This window comes from Halichoerus grypus, chromosome 3, assembly GCF_964656455.1.
Source record: "Halichoerus grypus chromosome 3, mHalGry1.hap1.1, whole genome shotgun sequence".
Classification (NCBI taxonomy): domain Eukaryota; kingdom Metazoa; phylum Chordata; class Mammalia; order Carnivora; family Phocidae; genus Halichoerus; species Halichoerus grypus.
The window spans coordinates 105,011,703-105,030,635 of record NC_135714.1 but is presented as its reverse complement, the minus strand read 5'-3'; the positions used below and the strand labels follow the sequence as shown (position 1 = coordinate 105,030,635).

At 39.6% G+C, this 18,933-nt stretch overlaps 1 protein-coding gene and 1 pseudogene across 2 annotated transcripts in view; both read right to left on the bottom strand.

The window, feature by feature from the left end:
- AFG2A (AAA ATPase AFG2A) overlaps positions 1–18,933 on the bottom strand; it is a 335,659-nt gene that overhangs the window by 29,506 nt on the left and 287,220 nt on the right. The window lies entirely within an intron of this gene.
- LOC118540352 (eukaryotic translation initiation factor 4B pseudogene) lies at positions 4,550–6,503 on the bottom strand (annotated as a pseudogene).

Genomic DNA, 18,933 nt, shown 5'->3' with positions numbered 1-18,933 from the left:
TACAGTATAATCTCCTATATTCTCTTGGTCTCATCTCCGAACTTGTATATTCAACTACCACCTGCTGACATCTCTTCTTGGATGATTCAAAAGTCCTTGATATTGAACGTATCCCAAACTGGATTTATTTACTTTTATCCTCAAACTGGCTTATATTTTTTTCTCTCACTTGATGGCACTATCATAACCCAAGGTAGCTACCTGTTAGTCACCTTTGATTCTTTTCTCTAATTAATCCTGTAAGTCTTGCTTCCTAAATGCTTTATGCATTTCCCTCATTTCACTACCTTTAACTAATACAAGTTTAGTCCCTAATATTCCCTCCTGTGGGCTATTACCTAGGCTTCTACTCATGTCTACCTTAACTCTTCTTTTTATACCACAACTAGAGATATTTGTTAAACCTTCCAGTAGAGCAACTAAGCCAAGTATTGTTTTGAGGCTCACTCACAGACCCAATATCAGGATGGATGGGGGTAGTACTAGATATTGTAGCCAAAGAGGACAGAGCTGAGTTAATAATGAGTTGGTATTGGACCTTGGTAACCTCTGAGGCAGAACATCTTTTTTTTTTTTTTTTATAGTTTTTAATTTTATTATATTATGTTAGTCACCATACAATACATCATTAGTTTTTGATGTAGTGATCCACGATCCATTGTTTTCGTATAACACCCAGTGCTCCATGCAGTACGTGCCCTCCTTAATACCCATCACCAGGCTAACCAATCCCCCCTCCCCCCTCCCCTCTAGAACCCTGTTTGTTTCTCAGGTCCATAGTCTCTCATGGTTCATCTCTCCCTCCAATTCCCCCCCCCCCCATTTTTCCCTTCCTTCTCCTAATGTCCTCCATGTTATTCCTTATGTTCCACAAATAAGTGAAACCATATGATAATTGACTTTCTCTGCTTGACTTATTTCGCTTAGCATAATCTCCTCCAGTCCCATCCATGTTGATGTAAAAGTTGGGTACTCATCTTCTCTGATGGCTGAGTAATATTCCATTGTATACATGGACCACATCTTCTTTATCCATTCATCTCGGCTCTTTCCACAGTTTGGCTATTGCGGACATTGCTGCTATGAACATTGGGGTGCATATGACCCTTCTTTTCACTACATCTGTGGCTTTGGGGTAAATACCCAGTAGTGCAATTGCTGGGTCATAGGGTAGCTCTATTTTTAAATTTTTGAGGCACCTCCACACTGTTTTCCAAAGTGGCTGTACCAACTTGCATTCCCACCAACAGTGTAAGAGGGTTCCCCTTTCTCCACAACCTCTCCAACATTTGTTGTTTCTTTCCCTGTCCATTTTGGCCATTCTAACTGGTGTAAGGTGGTATCTCAGTGTGGTTTTGATTTGGATTTCCCTGATGGCTAATGATGATGAACATTTTTTCATGTGTCTGTTAGCCATTTGTATGTCTTCTTCAGAGAAGTGTCTGTTCATCTCTTCTGCCCACTTTTTGACTTGATTATTTGTTTTTTGGGTGTTGAGTTTGAGAAGTTCTTTATAGATTTTGGATACCAGCCCTTTATCTGTAGTGTCATTTGCAAATATCTTCTCCCATTCTGTGGGTTGCCTCTTTGTTTTGTTGACTGTTTCCTTTGCTGTGCAGAAGCTTTTTATCTTGATGAAGTCCCAAAAGTTCATTTTTGCTTTTGTTTCACTAGCTTTTAGAGATGTAACTTGAAAGAAGTTGCTGTGGCCGATGTCAAAGAGGTTACTGCCTATGTTCTCCTCTAGGATTTTGATGGATTCCTGTCTCACATTGAAGTCTTTCATCCACTTTGAGTTTATCTTTGTGAATGGTGTTAGAGAATGGTTGAGTTTCATTCTTCTGCATGTGGCTGTCCAATTTCCCCAGCACCATTTATTGAAGAGACTGTCTTTTTTCCATTGCATGTTTTTTCCTGCTTTGTCAAAGATTATTCGATCATAGAGTTGAGGGTCCCTATCTGGGTTCTCTATTCTGTTCCATTGGTCTGTATGTCTGTTTTTGTGCCAGTACCACACTGTCTTGGTGATCACAGCTTTGTAATATAGCTTGAAATCGGGCAACGTGATGCCCCCAGCTTTGTTTTTCTTTTTCAACATTTCCTTGGCGATTCGGGGTCTTTTCTGATTCCATACAAATTTTAGGATTGTTTGTTCCAGCACTTTGAAAAATGTCATTGGAATTTTGATCGGGATGGCATTGAAGGTATAGATTGCTCTGGGTAGCACAGACATTTTAACAATGTTTATTCTTCCGATCCATGAGCATGGAATATTTTTCCATCTTTTTGTGTCTTCTTCAATTTCTTTCATGAGTGTTTTGTAGTTCCTAGAGTATAGATCCTTTACCTCTTTGGTTAGGTTTATTCCGAGGTATCTTATGGTTTTTGGTGCTATTGTAAATGGAATCGTTTCTTTAATTTCTCTTTCTACAGTTGCATTGTTAGTGTATAAGAAAGCAACTGATTTCTGTGCATTGATTTTGTATTCTGCCACATTACTGAATTGCTGTATGAGTTCTAGTAATTTGGGGGTGGAGTCTTTTGGGTTTTCCACATAAAGTATCATGTCGTCTGCAAAAAGAGAGAGTTTGACTTCTTCTTTGCCAATTTGAATACCTTTTATTTCTTTTTGTTGTCTGATTGCTGTTGCTAGGACTTCTAGTACTATGTTGAACAACAGTGGTGAGAGTGAGCACCCTTGACATGTTCCTGATCTTAAGGGAAAGGCTCTCAGCTTTTCCCCATTGAGGATGATATTTGCTGTGGGTTTTTCAAAGATGGATTTTATGAGCTTGAGGAATGTTCCCTCTATCCCTATACTCTGGAGAGTTTTAATCAGGAAAGGATGCTGTATTTTGTCAAATGCTTTTTCTGCATCAATTGAGAGGACCATATGGTTCTTCTCCCTCCTCTTATTAATGTGTTCTATCACATTGATTGATTTGCGAATGTTGAACCACCCTTGCATCCCGGGGATAAATCCCACTTGGTCGTGGTGGATGATCCTTTTAATGTATTGTTGGATCCTATTAGCTAGGATTTTGTTGAGGATTTTGGAATCCATATTCATCAGGGATATCGGTCTGAAATTCTCCTTTTTGATGGGGTCTTTGCCTGGTTTGGGGATTAAGGTAATGCTGGCCTCATAGAATGAGTTTGGAAGTTTTCCTTCTGTTTCTATTTTTTGAAACAGCTTCAGTAGAATAGGTATTATTTCTTCTTTGAATGTTTGGTAGAATTCCCCAGGGAATCCATCAGGCCCTGGACTCTTGTTTTTTGGGAGGTTTTTGATCACTGCTTCAATCTCGTTACTGGTTATTGGCCTATTCAGGTTGTCAATTTCTTCCTGTTTCAGTCTTGGCAGCTTATAGGTTTCCAGGAAGGCCTCCATTTCATCCAGATTGCTCAGTTTATTGGCATATAGTTGTTGATAATAATTTCTAATAATTGTTTCTATTTCCTTGGTGTTAGTTGTGCTCTCTCCCCTTTCATTCATAATTTTATTAATTTGGGTCCTTTCTCTTTTCTTTTGGATAAGTCTGGCCAGTGGTTTATCAATCTTATTAATTCTTTCAAAGAACCAACTGCTAGTTTCGTTGATCTGATCTACTGTGTTTCTGGTTTCTAATTCATTGATTTCTGCTCTAATTTTAATTATTTCTCTTCTAATGCGTGGCTTAGGCGTTGTTTGTTGCTTTTTCTCTAGTTCTTTAAGGTGTAGAGTTAGTTGGTGAATTCGGGATTTTTCTATTTTTTTGAGTGAGGCTTGGATGGCTATGTATTTCCCCCTTAGGACCGCCTTTGCAGTATCCCATAGGTTTTGGACCGATGTGTTTTCGTTCTCATTGATTTCCATGAATTGTTTAAGTTCTTCTTTGATTTCTTGGTTGACCCAAACATTCTTGAGCAGAGTGGTCTTTAGCTTCCAAGTGTTTGAATTTCTGCCAAATTTTTTCTTGTGATTGAGTTCCAGTTTTAGAGCATTGTGGTCGAGGCAGAACATCTTGTACTACCATGACCACTGGTTAGGACTAATTGATGATTATCACAACATTAAACAAACAATTCCACCCAGAGCTCAGATTCTTGAGGAATGTAGGTTTGGCTCATGCCAATAGACTCTGCTTTATCAATATTACTAAATATCTATCTAGCTTTACTGATAACCAGACTGGTTTTCAAACAAAAACCAGGATCAGTTTTAAGTAGTCAAATACAGTAGTTCTTGAAATTATGTGTTATAATGATAATAATAATTCAATTATTTCTCATTTTTATTGTGTTTTTTGTCTCTTTTCTTATTTTACAACTGAAGTCTAGAAATTTGAATCATAGTTTCCTAGCCAGCAGAAAAGGCAGAAACCTAGAAGTTATGCCTGATTTCTCCATTTCTCTCACCTTTCCCTTTTTCTGTTTTCTTTTTTTAATTTTATTTTATTATGTTATGTTAATCACCATACATTACATCACTAGTTTTTGATGTAGTGCTCCATGATTCATTGTTTGCATATAACACCCAGTGCTCCATGCAATATGTGCCCCCCCCCCCTTTTTTTTTTCCAGGAGATGGTGAGTTTTATTATCTTGTCTGGATAGAGGTTTGATTTGTTCTCAAATGTTCCAAGGTGGAGAGACTAGGAGAAAGCATAGGATGCAGAGGTCTATTCGGTGTAATCTCCTTCGTTCTCATCTTCGCCATCAATAGAGAGAGCAGTATATTTGCTTGCAGAACTGAACTTGGAAGCTGGATTTTCTTCAGGTTTCTTTGGCTCAGGTGCAGATCGGGAGTCTTGATCCTTTTTGCCATCTTTCCTATCGGACTCCTTCCAGTGGTCTTTGTTCCCTCCATCTCCTGGACCACGGCCGGAGTTCCCACTTCAGCCTTTTGGGACACTCACCCCATCTACTTTGTTTTCATCTCTCCTTGCTGGTCCTTCCTCAGGTGGCTGAGCTGGAACTACTTTCCCCCCACCACTTGTAGGGGACTGCTGCTCTGTGTCTGAGCTCTGAGATCGAGCAGGAGGGTTAGAACTTCACTTCACCCAAGCATTCTCCTTTGGTGGAGGGGCTGGCATTAACTTCAGAGGCTGTTCAGATTTGGGAGGCTTAGAAGTTGGAGAGTGACAGTCTTCCTCTTTATTGGGTGCTTCGTTTTCTAGAGACTTCTCACTCTCTCTCCTTCGTGCATTTCTGCCAGATGTGGCAGAGGTCCCAGTCTGTGATGACTCACTTCCTGTCCTGGACCATTCCCTGTTTCTGAGTCTCTTCACTTCGCCAGCTTAGGTGTCTCTCCTGGGGCCGTCGTTCTAGTTTTGGCTCATCCAGCTGGCGCTGCAGCTTCTCCTGCTCCTTCTGCAGCCGCTCTTCTACTTCTCACTCTCTAGCAGCTGTGTCAACAGGCTTTGCCCCTCCAAAGATAGAGGCTGCTCGACTGGACTGGGAGGTGCTAGCAGAGGAATCATCTTCCTTAGGAGTATTCCAAGGCTTTAGATTCAGTTGGTTCTTTTGGGGGGGGACCTCTATCATCACACCTATAGTCATCCCGAGAGTAATCATCTCTGGAGCTCCATGACCGATCGTCTCATCTGTCATATCTGTCTTCATAGCGGTCCCCACCTCCTCTGTAGTCATCATCCCTACAGTATCCACTACCAAATGCTCTTCTGCCACTGCCTATCCTGGAATCGTAGCCTCTGTCATACTCCCTGCTGCCTCGGTCATCATAGCGATCCCGGCCCCCATATCGATCCATATCTCAGCGTGGGCTATCACGATACCCGTCTGGATACCCATCATGGTATCAGTCTGAATCATAATGATCTCGATACTTGTCTCCAAAGCTATCATCACCTCTCCTTGGCAGGTAGTCATCAAAGCTATCTGTGGCAGGATGGGCCCTCCAGTCTGTATCTGTTTTGTCAGAATCCCAATTTCTATCTCGGCCAAAAGAACGATCATCCCTGTCTGTATCCTGTGTTTGATCAGCAACGTCCACTTGAATTCTCCTGTTACCTAGAGACTCTTCGTTGAGGCTCAGGGCACTGAGCAAAGAATCCAGGTCCTCAAACTCAGCATAACCAAAACCTTTCAACCTCTCTGGATTGCTGGGTTCACGTGGTAAACGCACTGCACTGATATTTAATCCTCTAAAGAATTCCTTAATGGATTCTTCTGTTACATCATAGGGCAGGTTCCCTAGAAAAGCAGTATAGGGTGGTGATTTCGGAAGATGGCTCCGGTCGATATTGGGTTCCTGAGCAGCCCGTGGAGCAGTGGGCAGGATGGAATGGTCAGTTGGAGGTGCCCTATACATGTCGTCATCATTACTGTGCCAAGTGGTTGAAACATCTCCTTCCAGGTTATCTGTTTCATCAGCCCAGCTGACTGGTTTGGGGACATAGGTGCTTCCTCCCCTAGTCCCTCCATCCTCAGCCAGGAAGTCTGTTAGGGAGATAGTTTTCCCCTTCTTATTCTTCTTTTTTGCTGAGGCCGCCATGTTGGGAGAGGGAATACATGCCCTCTTTAATACCCATCACCAGGCTAACCCATCCCCCCACTGCCCCTCCCCTCTAGAACCCTCAGTTTGTTTCTCAGAGTCCATAGTCTCTCATGGTTCGTCTCCCCCTTCGATTCCCTCCCCTTCATTTTTCCCTTCCTACTCTCTTCTTTTCTTTTTTTTAACAACAAAAAAACCCAAAACAAAACAAAACAAAAAAACCTCTACTTTGACTTGATGAAATACTAATCAAAGGCAAAGAGGAACATGAAGTGTCAGTGGAGAAAGTAAGTCATAAATACTATGGCCCCATTGCCAGGTGCAGAAATTATGAGTGTAGACTTTATCACTTTGTCCTTGCTTATAGCTATTAGCTATAGTATCTAAAAAAAATCTTACTCCATTCATTTTTATTTTCCTCTTTTTAAATGATACTTTGTCATTAGTTTTTCTTCTATCCTCTTCCTTTTTCTAACTATTGTATATAGAGGATACTAGTGATAGTTAAATTTACAATTTAATCCCTAAGTTATAGCATTTTTGTTGTTGTTGTCATCAAATGATCCTCTATTGAAATATTTTCCTTTGTAGTTCTTTTTTTTTTTTTTTTTTTTTTAAAGATTTTATTTATTTATTTGAGAGAGAGAGAATGAGAGACAGAGAGCATGAGAGGGAGGAGGGTCAGAGGGAGAAGCAGACTCCCTGCCGAGCAGGGAGCCCGATGCGGGACTCGACCCTGGGACTCCAGGATCATGACCTGAGCCAAAGGCAGTCGCTTAACCAACTGAGCCACCCAGGCGCCCATTAAAGATTTTATTTATTTATTTGAGACAGAGAGAATGAGAGAGAGAGAGCACATGAGAGGGGAGAGGGTCAGAGGGAGAAGCAGGCTCCTTGCTGAGCAGGGAGCCCAATGTGGGACTCGATCCAGGGACTCCAGGATCATGACCTGAGCCGAAGGCAGTCGCTTAACCAACTGAGCCACCCAGGCACCCCTTTCCTTTGTAGTTCTTAACTAGCTGGGCATTCTACTGCACCACTCTTGATGTCATCTATGATGTCATGAGGGTGGTGGTTATCAATATTGCAGCCCATAGATCTCTTTAGTGGTTCCAGAGAATTCTCTGGCTAAAGATTGGTGTTGCATCTATCAGGCAATGTTGACAATCTCATCAAAAATGATATTTCCACTGTGCTTAATGTTTTTCTGCTTCGTTCTGTCCTTGGTGGTTCCTTGAGGGTTTTGATAATCAGGGCAGAGGCAGAAGGTACCACTTTAATCTGGGCCTGTCTGTTCTGAATGGTCAATTTCAGTATTATCCTTCCAATCATTGGTTGCCTTGGAGATGTCATTACCAACCTTTTCTGGAGACAGACCCAGGGGGCCAATTTTGGGGTAGGGCAGATGTGGCACCAGCTTCCCCACTGGTGCACCTCAGGTATATGACTTTGATCTTATTGGGGTCAAACCTGGGTGGCATGGTGGAGGCGACTGGTGTCAGATGAGCCCAGATTCGGGATGACCAAAGAGAGTTGTACCTGGGCCTCCAAGTCAAAAGCCAAAACATCTAAGTTATAGCACCTTGCAAGGTGACAGGCAAGATGGAATCATGATGGAGCCATATAAAGAACAGGAATGACTAGGAGGTTATAGACTTAGAGAATAATGGTCACACAGTATCACTTCTGAATGCTATCTTTAGCTGGGGAGGGCAGAGTACATTTACAGTTGTTTACAGAACAACAAGATATTATGTTTCACACATGGAAGTATGGGAAGGTAAGTGTGCCTAATCAGTGCATTCAAGAATAGAATATATACACTGATCAATTATCTATGGCCTATCTCACAACATCTTCCTTTTCTCTGGGAAATACCTCTGAAATTAGTCTTCAAAGGTATGACCTTATTCCCCTATCAGAATTATTAGTTAAGAGGCAGACACATGACTCCAAATGAGCCAAACAGATTCTTTCTCCAGGGACTTTGGACCTGAGAGAAACAAAGAAAAGTTGAGGGTAGATGATTCATTCACAGCTGCAGAGCAGTTACAATTTCTGTTGTTGAGGATTGTGGAGTCCTTCTAGTCCCTGACAGTCCAAAGTCCTATTCCTTAAATCCTGAGATATAGTTTATTTTGAAAATATTCTTTGTTTTGGCTCAAGTCAATTCTCACTGGTATCTTTTACTTGCAACAAATAAAAACTTAACTACCATATATGTGTGTGTATATATTTTTAAAGATTTTATTATTTATTTATTTATTTATTTATTTATTTATTTATTTATTTTAGAGAGAGAGGGAGAGAGAGAATCTTAAGCAGGCTCCACGCTCAGTGGAGCCCAACGTGGAGCTCAATTTCATGACCCTGACATCATGACCTGAGCCGAAATAAAGAGCCCAAGGCTTAACCGAATGAGCCACCCAGGCGCCCCTTAACTACTATATTCTTATACTTGCTGATACAGAAATACCATTTGCCCAGTCTTCAGGCTGAAAATATTAAGAGTCAGTTTTGATGCTTGACTTTTACTTCTTGTTATTCATCAATTACTAACTTTTATAATTGTTGAATTGACTCTTGTCTTTTTTTTTTCATTTACACTGTCTTCTTTCTACTTTATGCCACTCTTACCTTCTAGTAGCTTCCTGACTAGCCATCTTGTTTCTAGACTAATTTTCCAAAATCATAGCTCTGATTATTACTTCAAAAATCTTCAGAAGTTCTTTACTGCTTACCTGGTAAATGATAAGCTTCCAGAATGTGCATATTCTAGGCTCCCTACAAAATATTCCTTACCAACCTTTAGAGCCTTATCTCCAAACACTGGACAGCCCATTTCTCAGGATGCCTAGGCTCTATTGAATCACATATACTTCTTTGTTTCTGCCTCTGCGTAAAGTGCATTCTCTCCTATATCCTCATAAAACTATGCTTATCTTTTAAAGGCTCATCAAAATGTTACTTCTTCCATGAAGGCTTTTCTGATGTTCCCCCACTGGATGTGTTCTCTATTTCCTTTAGAATTTCATTGCATTTATTTCCCTTTCTGGACTTCCTACATGGCTCTCATAATTCTCTTCACCATTTATGTTGAAACTTTTGTGATCTTTTTCTTCAGTGAGGGTTAGATTTCATTTGGAAGCCTCTAGAGGCAAGCTGAATTTTTCCTCCTGTTCCACATGGACTGCCTGCTCTCTAGCCTTGCAGCACAGTGTTCATCCTAAGACTTTCCATTATTACTCTTTCCATGTCTTCCCATTTCTTGAGTTATTCCTTTGTTTAGCTGGCATACAACCTTAAGTAACTTTGTAAAAAACAAGTACATGTTGAGTCCCTTCTAGACTATTATAAAATGCCTTTATTCAATCCTCACGTTTCTAAAGTTTGGTTTGGTATATAATGCTAAGTTAAAGATCATTTTCCTCAAGTTTTTGAAGGAAATCTTCCATTGTCAGTACCTTTGGCTTCTCCCAACCATCCCCTCCCCCATCCCACTCCCATTTACTAAACATTCAAAACCATTCTAAAGGAACAATGGATATCCAAGGAAATTAGAATTTAAGGACATAGGCTTTGGAGTCACATTGGGTTTAAATATTGATTTCACTAGATGTAAGTTGTGAGACCTTGAAAAAGTTACTTTAAGCTATAGTCTTCTCTTCTGTAAAATGAATATACTAATTTTGTACCTTAGAGGGTTGTTCTATTAAATTAGATAACTTATATAAAGTACTTATTATTATGTCTAGCACACAGTAAGTACTCAACAAAATTGTGGCAAACATTCCTAATATTATTAATATATTACCTTAGTATTTAACATATAGCCAATAAAAAAACTGGTGGCTATGCATTTATCTACCATATTTTCCCCAACAAAAATGATTTATAACCTAATTCAAGTAGAAGTCACTGTGAGTGGCCTAGGAGGCTTATAGTTTATGTATCCTTATAAACTTCTACAGGTGGGTATGCTCCCCTTCTAGTTGTAACTTTTCTCTAATTCCTGAAGTTCCAGCTCTTCTGGAGCATTTTCCAGAAAATAACTTAAACTGATTAAGTGAGGGTCTAATGTGAGAGGACTATCTGCAAATCAATGCAGGGGTGAAATAGCTAGGCAGTGCTCAGTCACTGTGGCCTTGCCTCCTGGGAGCCATGTATTGCTGGGTTCCACCGGCAGGAGTTCATCAGTGTCATCAACCTTTGATAACAAAAGGATCCTCACTTAATTTTTTAAATTAAAAAAAACACAAAAGATGGATATCTTAAACTGTTTCTACAGGTGGAAAGCCAGGAGATGGTAAAAAAGAGCTGAAGACATCTATCTTCAAGCCATCCCAACTATTTTCTTGCCAAGTTGGGAAGGTATAATTTTTCTTAAAGGTATATCTAAGTAATGCTTTGACCTTGAAATAGCCCCTAAATGTTGTTTTTTTTTTTTTTTTTCTAGAGTGCTACAGTCACTCTCCAGCATTGTGCTGCAGTAGACTATAACGATATCGTCAACTGTGCTAAATTTGGGTATATCCTATTACTGATGTAGACATAACTCTGCTTTTTCACAGGTGTCACAAAAAAGTCCTTAGAGAAGGACCAAGGGATAAAAATGATGGACTGCTCTGCTGATTTTCACATGTAACTTATTTTCATAGTCTTCAAGATAAAAACCCATCCTCTGCGTTGAAATAGTAACCTGTGCATCTGCTTTTTAGGTTGAGCACAAAAAGATAATAATATCTTTGTGATTCAGGGTTTTCTAATTGTACTTGTACTTCTAATTGTAACCTGATCAAGTTTCAGGTTAAAATAATTTGTCTGCCAAGATATGCACTTGCTCAAGGTTTTAATTCTTCAAAATTACAGGTGGAGTTTTTTTTAAATGTTATGTTCCTCTTTTAATTTCATAAGCTATGTTTTCTGCATTATTTAGTTGAAAAATCTAAAAGGAATAGATGAATGGGAAAGCAACATGAACTTAAATTCTTTGATGCACACAGCAAAAAAGATTTACAGTTATATCTTCATTATATTTCCATATTTACAAATAAATATTAAAAACTAACCAGTTCTCAAAATGTTTGGTTAGGGGGGGGCCCTGGGTGGCTCAGTCGTTAAGTGTCTGCCTTCGGCTCAGGTCATGATCCCAGGGTCCTGGGATCGAGCCCCACATCAGGCTCCCTGCTCGGCAGGAAGCCTGCTTCTCCCTCTCCCACTCCTCCTGCTTGTGTTCCCTCTCTTGCTATGTCTCTGTCAAATAAATAAATAAAATCTTAAAAAAAAAATGTTTGGTTAGGGACTACCCTTCCTCACAGAAAGTATGCAGGCAATGAAGTTGGTATTTTTAATACTTGCCAATTATAAATCATTTTTAGACAGAAAAGCTATTGCTATGCTTGTTTTATATTTTCATGGTATGCAGGCAGATTCAAACCCGATGTCATGGGCATCCCATAATGACCACACTATACAAAAACTCAAATTCTCATAGCACTAAGTTATGTTTTTATTCTTTAATTTCATCTTTTAGTTTTATTTACCAGAGGAGATTGTATCTGGAAAGCTATTTAAAACTATAAATCTGTCAACAGTTGCTTTTACAGGAGTGACATGGGAAAAAGAAAGGATAGCATTAAGAGGGACAAAGGATGTATTACAAGGAACACTTGAGATGCAGGACTTCCCACCCCAAATACAGTGTTATTTGGATGCTCTATGTTTGCCTTAGCTCATGCTTACAAGGGAAACGAAATATGAATCACTAATTTCAAATTGAAAAATGCCAGGAATGTAAAAATTGGAGGTTCCAACTTTTATTTGAAACTGAGGCAAAGACATTTTGTTAAAAACAAGACTGATAGGTGCACACTTGTCAAGATGGAATTTTAGTGGCATTTCACATTTACCCAGACACACAACCTCACTATGTAAGCAATGCTACATCAATGTTCTGCTTCTGGAGTTCATAAAACTCACAGGTGCTCAGGTTATAATTCTGAGAAATAATAGTGAAATAAGTCATGTGTTCAGTAGTTTTAGCTCGAGTAATAGTTTTTAAACTGCTCTACAGAATCTCCAATGTGCCCCAGAAATAACAGCAGGAGGAGTAGGGAAAGGTATATAGGTGGGACAGGCCCCAATCAAAACAGATTCTTTCCTATCTTTTTTATATAATAGTCTTTCCACACAACATTTTATTTGAAGGAGGGGAAAAATGTTCTGCTACTAAAATCTTTTGGAAAATACTCATCTTTAGTTTCAAAAATGATAGAAAAAACTAACATTGAATTCTAAAATAAAGCTTTCATGGAGAAATATAGTCCTGGATTGGAATGAGGAGGTGGAAAGAACATATGATCATTTCTTGAAACAATATTTTGCTTTTATAGTTTCTAAGTGTAGCTAATGTAATCTTCATGTACTAGTCTTTTTAATTACTTATTCTCAATTAGAAAGCAAAGTCAGCCAGATAGTGCCAACCTGGTAAGAATGCCTTTTCCTTGCCAGCTTATATAAAGAAGCTTAAAAACTTTTTTTTTTTCCCCTGGAACTTCTCTTCAACATCATCCTGAGAATTCCCTTCACCACTCTTCTATGTTTAACTGCTTACTTATTTCCTGGATCCCATGTCTTTTCCTTGTTTTTGGTGGAACACATCCACCAGTAGCTTCCCAAAAAGGGGTACATGGAAATAAATTTGTTTTAGATCTTGCATGTCTGAAATGTATTTATTTCATCTTCACATTTGACTTCATAGTTCGGCTAGATATAGAACTCTAGGTTGGAAATCATTTCCCCTCAGAATTTGGAGGGTAGCTCTCCTGTCTTATGGCTTCTGCTGCTGCTATAGAGGAAAGCCAGGGCAATGCAAATTCTTGGTCTTTTGTATATGATGGGTTGGGGCTGGACACTTGGTAGAGTCTTTCAATATAGAAACATATGTTCTTCAATTCTTAGAAAGAAATTCTGACAGTTTTTTCTTCTCTGATTTTCTGTTTGCTCCGAGACTACTATTAGTCATCTGTATCCATTTCTCCAATTCTCATCTCTGTCTTTTTGTTTAATTTTCTGGGAGACTTACTCAATTTTTTCTTCCAATTCTTCTACTGCATTAAAAAAAATCTTACCTGAACATTTAAAAATTTGAATTAAAGAACAACTGAATATTCTTTTGTAGAGCCCGTGGTGCTTGTTTCATGCTTGTACTTTTTATCATCCCTTTATTTCCCGTGTTTGTTTTAGAGTGTCTTTCATATTGGAAGCTTTCTTCAAATATGGTGATCCCTAGTTTTCCATTCATATTTAGGAATGAGGCACTGAAATTCTAATTGGAAACTGTGTGTATGATGAGGCTTGTCAGTTGGTGGTCTGTACTTTGTAATTCTCCCAGATGTAAGTATCTGCAGAGCTGCTCTTTTAGACTCCAGAGAACAGTCTTCCAATCATCTGCCTGTCTGACAGCATGACAGGGGCAGAGCAAGGGAAGGGACTTGGAAGTCTTAGCATGAAGTATATCACTTGTCATTTAATACTTTGTTTTTGGGGCGCCTGGGTGGCTCAGTTAAGCATCTGCCTTCAGCTCGGGTCATGATTCCGGGGTCCTGGGATCGAGCCCCACATTGGGCTCCCTGCTCAGCGGGAAGCCTGCTTCTCCCTCTCCTACTCCCCCTGCTTGTGTTCTCTCTCTTGGTGTGTCTCTCTCTGTCAAATAAATAAATAAAATCTTAAAAAAAAAAACTTTGTTTTTGATTTGACACATTACCTTTCCCCTCACCCTCATATGGAACTGGTTGCCTTCGTGTCCAGAACCTCTGTAGTTGGAACTTTTCTAAAAAAATAAAGCTCCACTTTTCTGTTGGGGATTGTCTCCTGTCTATGATTTCTTGAGTCTTTCTTGACTTCTGTTGCAGCAATCAGCTGCTTCTTACTGGTTTCTCTTGCCTGTAGGTTTCAGCATTCTCTAATCTGCTCATTTATTGTCCAGCTTCAAAAATTTAATTTATATTCTCATCTGCAATCATCTTCTTCCTCATTCTCTTTGTCATTATTGGTTTATGCCTTTCTTATTTTTTACTTTCATTTTAGTATAGTTTTAGAAGGGAACTGATATAAATGAGTGTGTTCAGGTTACCATGTTTTGTTTTTTTTTTAAGATTTTGTTTATGGGGCGCCTGGGTGGCTCAGTCGTTAAGCATCTGTCTTCGGCTCAGGTCATGGTCCCAGGGTCCTGGGATCGAGCCCCACATCGGGCTCTCTGCTTGGCGGGAAGCCTGCTTCTCCCTCTCCCACTTCCCCTGCTTGTGTTCCCTCTCTCGCTGTGTCTCTCTCCATCAAATAAATAAAATCTTAAAAAAAAAAAAAAGATTTTATTTATTTATTTGACAGAGAGAGAGCACAAGCAGGAAGAACAGCAGAGGGAGAGGGAGAAGCAGGCTCCCCGCAGAGCAGGGGGAGCCTGAGGTGGGACTCAATCCCAGGACCCCGGGATCATGACCTGAGCAGAAGGCAGTTGCCCACCAACTGAGCCACCCAGGCACCCCAGGTTACCATGTTTAATGAAAAGTTTCATGATTTTGTTTAATAATGTTCAGACAGTTTCTACAGGTCACCCCATAACATTCAACACACCTGTGTCTCAGAAGTCAGCACGCAACATGCAGAGCTACCTGCATGCAGGACCATGCCAGCATTCTGTATCTTGTGGCCTGGACATCAATTTCTGAAGTACTTAATGGCATTACAAAGATGGGCTGTTCTGAATGTTTAACATTTAAAATTAGTATCTGTCATAAAATAGATATGCATATCGAAGGGGAAGTCTCTATGCCTCCAACACACACAATCACTGTAAAAGGGGGGAAATCGGAGGGGGAGACGAACCATGAGAGATGATGGACTCTGAAAAACAAACTGAGGGTTCTAGAGGGGAGGGGGGTAGGTGGATGGGTTAGCCTGGTGATGGGTATTAAAGAGGGCACGTTCTGCATGGAGCGCTGGGTGTTATACACAAACAATGAATCATGGAACACTACATCAAAAACTAATGATGTAATGTATGGTGATTAACATAACAATAAAAATTTTAAAAAAAACTATTCCTAATTTGATATGTCTCTTACAACTGATGGCATCTTAGAATCAAGGATATGAGGTAGTACCTATTTGAAAGGGTTGTTAGAAGACACAGATAAAATAATGCTTACAAAATCTTAAGTAAGAACAGTGGCAGAGAGATACTATGTGCTTATATTTTAGTTGCTCTTACTAGTTTTTCCAGCATGCTTCTGAATGATGAAATACTTTCCCACTAAACTTCTTCTATTATTCTGTTAAGATAGGTTAGTATGTTAACACATCATAAAGTATATAAAATCACCAGACAGCACATAATGAGTTGCTGGTTTATTATTTTTTTTAAATATGTATATGTATAAATAGTTGCTGTTTTCTGAAGAAAGTGAGATGAGAGTCAGTATGAAGTTCACAGCATCTGGACCCATGAGGCACTTAATTTTTCATTTGGTCATTTATTCTTTTATTTAAAAAAGTTATAAAGTTTCTCTTAAGTGCTTAAGCTCTGGGGATACAAAGATATGATATAAATCCTCTCTTAGGGAAGCTTACAATTCAGCAGTTGCAGATGACTATGATGCAGGGCGTTGAGTGGCCCATGCAACAGAAGTCATGACGTTCGTAATGGCTGATTTGGTTATACTGATTCTGGGGACATATTTAATAGTATAGTACTGAAAGTTACATACTGAGAGTATCATATTTTATAAACCAGGGGGATATGACTTCAGTTTAGAGCCCATGAAAGAAGGAATTCTTTGTCAAAAGGCACGTAAACATCTTTCTTTTTGCCAGCTGAATGCTGGTCTGAAGGCAGGATGTGGCCACCAAAGAGAGCACAGATACAGACACAAGGTTTCAATCAGAAGAGACAGAGCTGTATAGAACCATACAGGCATGACCAGCATTTTGATGTACAAACTGGAGAAACAAAGCCTTTTTTTGAAACTAATTTTTAAGGGCTCTATTCTTAAAGGCTACATTGAGGAAGCACACATTCTAGGACTTTGCAATAACAGCCCTGAAATAAGAAAAGGACTTGTGGACACAGTATGAGATAATAGCACCAAGACATGTGGTTGAGATGAGAAAGTGAACCAGAATATTTCCCACAGCCGTACTGCAGGAATGAGAAACTATCAGAAACTATTACAAGACAGATATGTCAGTAAAATCTGCTGGAGCTTTATTACACTGTATATGTTATTTTCAGTAACTTTTCCCATCATCACCAAGTGTTAAGCTGAGGAACCCATTTTAGCTTGAAGTTACCAAAATAAACTGGCCTGGGTGGATCCTAACTCATTAGTTTCTCAAAACCAGTTACAGCTACTTTTACTGATTCTGTCTTAACAAAGGTTTAAAAAACCAAAAATCCAGATATGAAAGAAAAATGTACAAAGTATTATGGGATACAGAGTATGGGTATCTAATCTGGGCTTGAGGTGATCAGAAATGACTTTCTGGGGGCACCTGGGTGGTTCAGTCACTAAGTGTCTGCCTTTGGCTCAGGTCATGATCCCAGGGTCCTGGGATCGAGTCCTGCATTGGGCTCTCTGGTCGGCGGGGAGCCTGCTTCTCCCTCTCCCACTCCCCCTGCTTCTGTTCCTTCTGTCGCTGTTTCTCTCTGTCAAATAAATAAATAAAATCTTAAAAAAAAAAAAATGACTTTCTGGATCTCAGTTGAGTGGCTACAGAAGATTCAACTGAAAGTTGGACGAAGTTGCAGCTATATAAGAAAATGTTCTAAATATCCTTGTATTCCTCAACCAGTAAGATAAATTTATCCCCATTTCAGAGGTGGAGAGAATGTATCCTTTAAAACAAGGGAGGCAACAGCAGCTCTACAGGTGACAGGCAGGGGGGAAGCAAAGCATAGTACTTTAAAGACAACGTGTTACACAGGGAATAAAACTGAGAGCAGGCGAATCTTCAATGCTTAATATGCTAATGTAAATGAATGTTGTAATAAGGTCCGCAAATGAAGTCCAAGGGTCTCTTCAGAGAAATAAGGGAAGAAATTGAACAATCCTAAGCAAAGCCTAATGGTCTCCAGATGAAAGAAACAATATTTCTTAGAGTTTTGCTTAAAATCACCAGTTCTTAAACAAAGCTTCTAAATTACTCATTAAAAAATGCAAAAAGATAAATCTAGATTATAAATTACATTCTGCTCTTGTACTAGCTTCCACTTGGCACCTGTTAGTTTCTTAATGGAGGCAACAAGACCTGGCAAAGAAACATCCATTTCTGGTCTGGTCTTCACTTATCCCTTGCATTGCCTCATATCACTAAGAGAATTTTGATTTTATACTGTAAAAAGGAAAGCAGTAGGGAAGTCAACCAACATGGCAACATAGGAGGTTCCTGAACTTCTCTCTTCCTGCAGATACACCAAATGTATACATGTGGAGCATTCCTCTATGACAGACTCCTATACACTGGGCAAATAAGAAAATATATTGAAATGGGTAGGAAAGCTGACAGGCACTCTTGCTAAAAACTCTCTACTCCTGGCACAGCACCATGCAATCTGGAGAAACCCCCCCAACTCTCAACTTCTCCCTGAGGAGTGAAGGGTTTGGACCACATTCTAGGGCCCCACCTGAAGACTGGGTCCCCAAAACATCTAGCTCTGAAAGCCAACAGGGTTGGCATACATGAGACCCATAAGATTATAGCAAACAAAGACACAGTGCTTCACGGGTGGATGAGCACTCACTGCAGCTCTCCCCCCAGGGCTTAGCACAGAGGGAACAGACAAAAATGCACATCTTCTAGTCTTTTTCTGAAAGGGGTCTTAATGTATACTTTACAAGCTGCTGCCTGAGGGTCTGGCATCTAATTATAGCATGAATTTAGGGTAGGCTGCAATCCCTGGGGAAGCCGGCAGACATTTCCCTGCCTTCTCTTTCTGGCTTGCCCAAACAATAAAACCAAGTTGCCAGTATCTCCCTGGAAGGACCTAGTACACGCCTGGTGACCCAGTTCTGAACTACCAGAAAGAGAAATTAAGAAAACAATCTCATTTATAATGGCTTCAAAAAGAATAAAATACTTAGGAATAAATTTATCCAAGGAGATAAAAAACATCTGTACACTGAAAACTATGACAGTGATGAAAGAAATTGAAGAAGACACAAGTAAATGGAAACATATTCCATGTTGTGGACTGAAAGAATTAATATTCTTGAAGTGTCCATACTACCCAATGTGATCTACAGATACAGTGCAATCCCAATCAAAATTCCAAGGGCATTTTTTCACAGAATAGAACAAATAATCTTATATGATTTGTATGGAACCACAAAAGACCCTGAACAGCCAAAGTAATCTTAAGAAAGAAGAACAAAGGGGCGCCT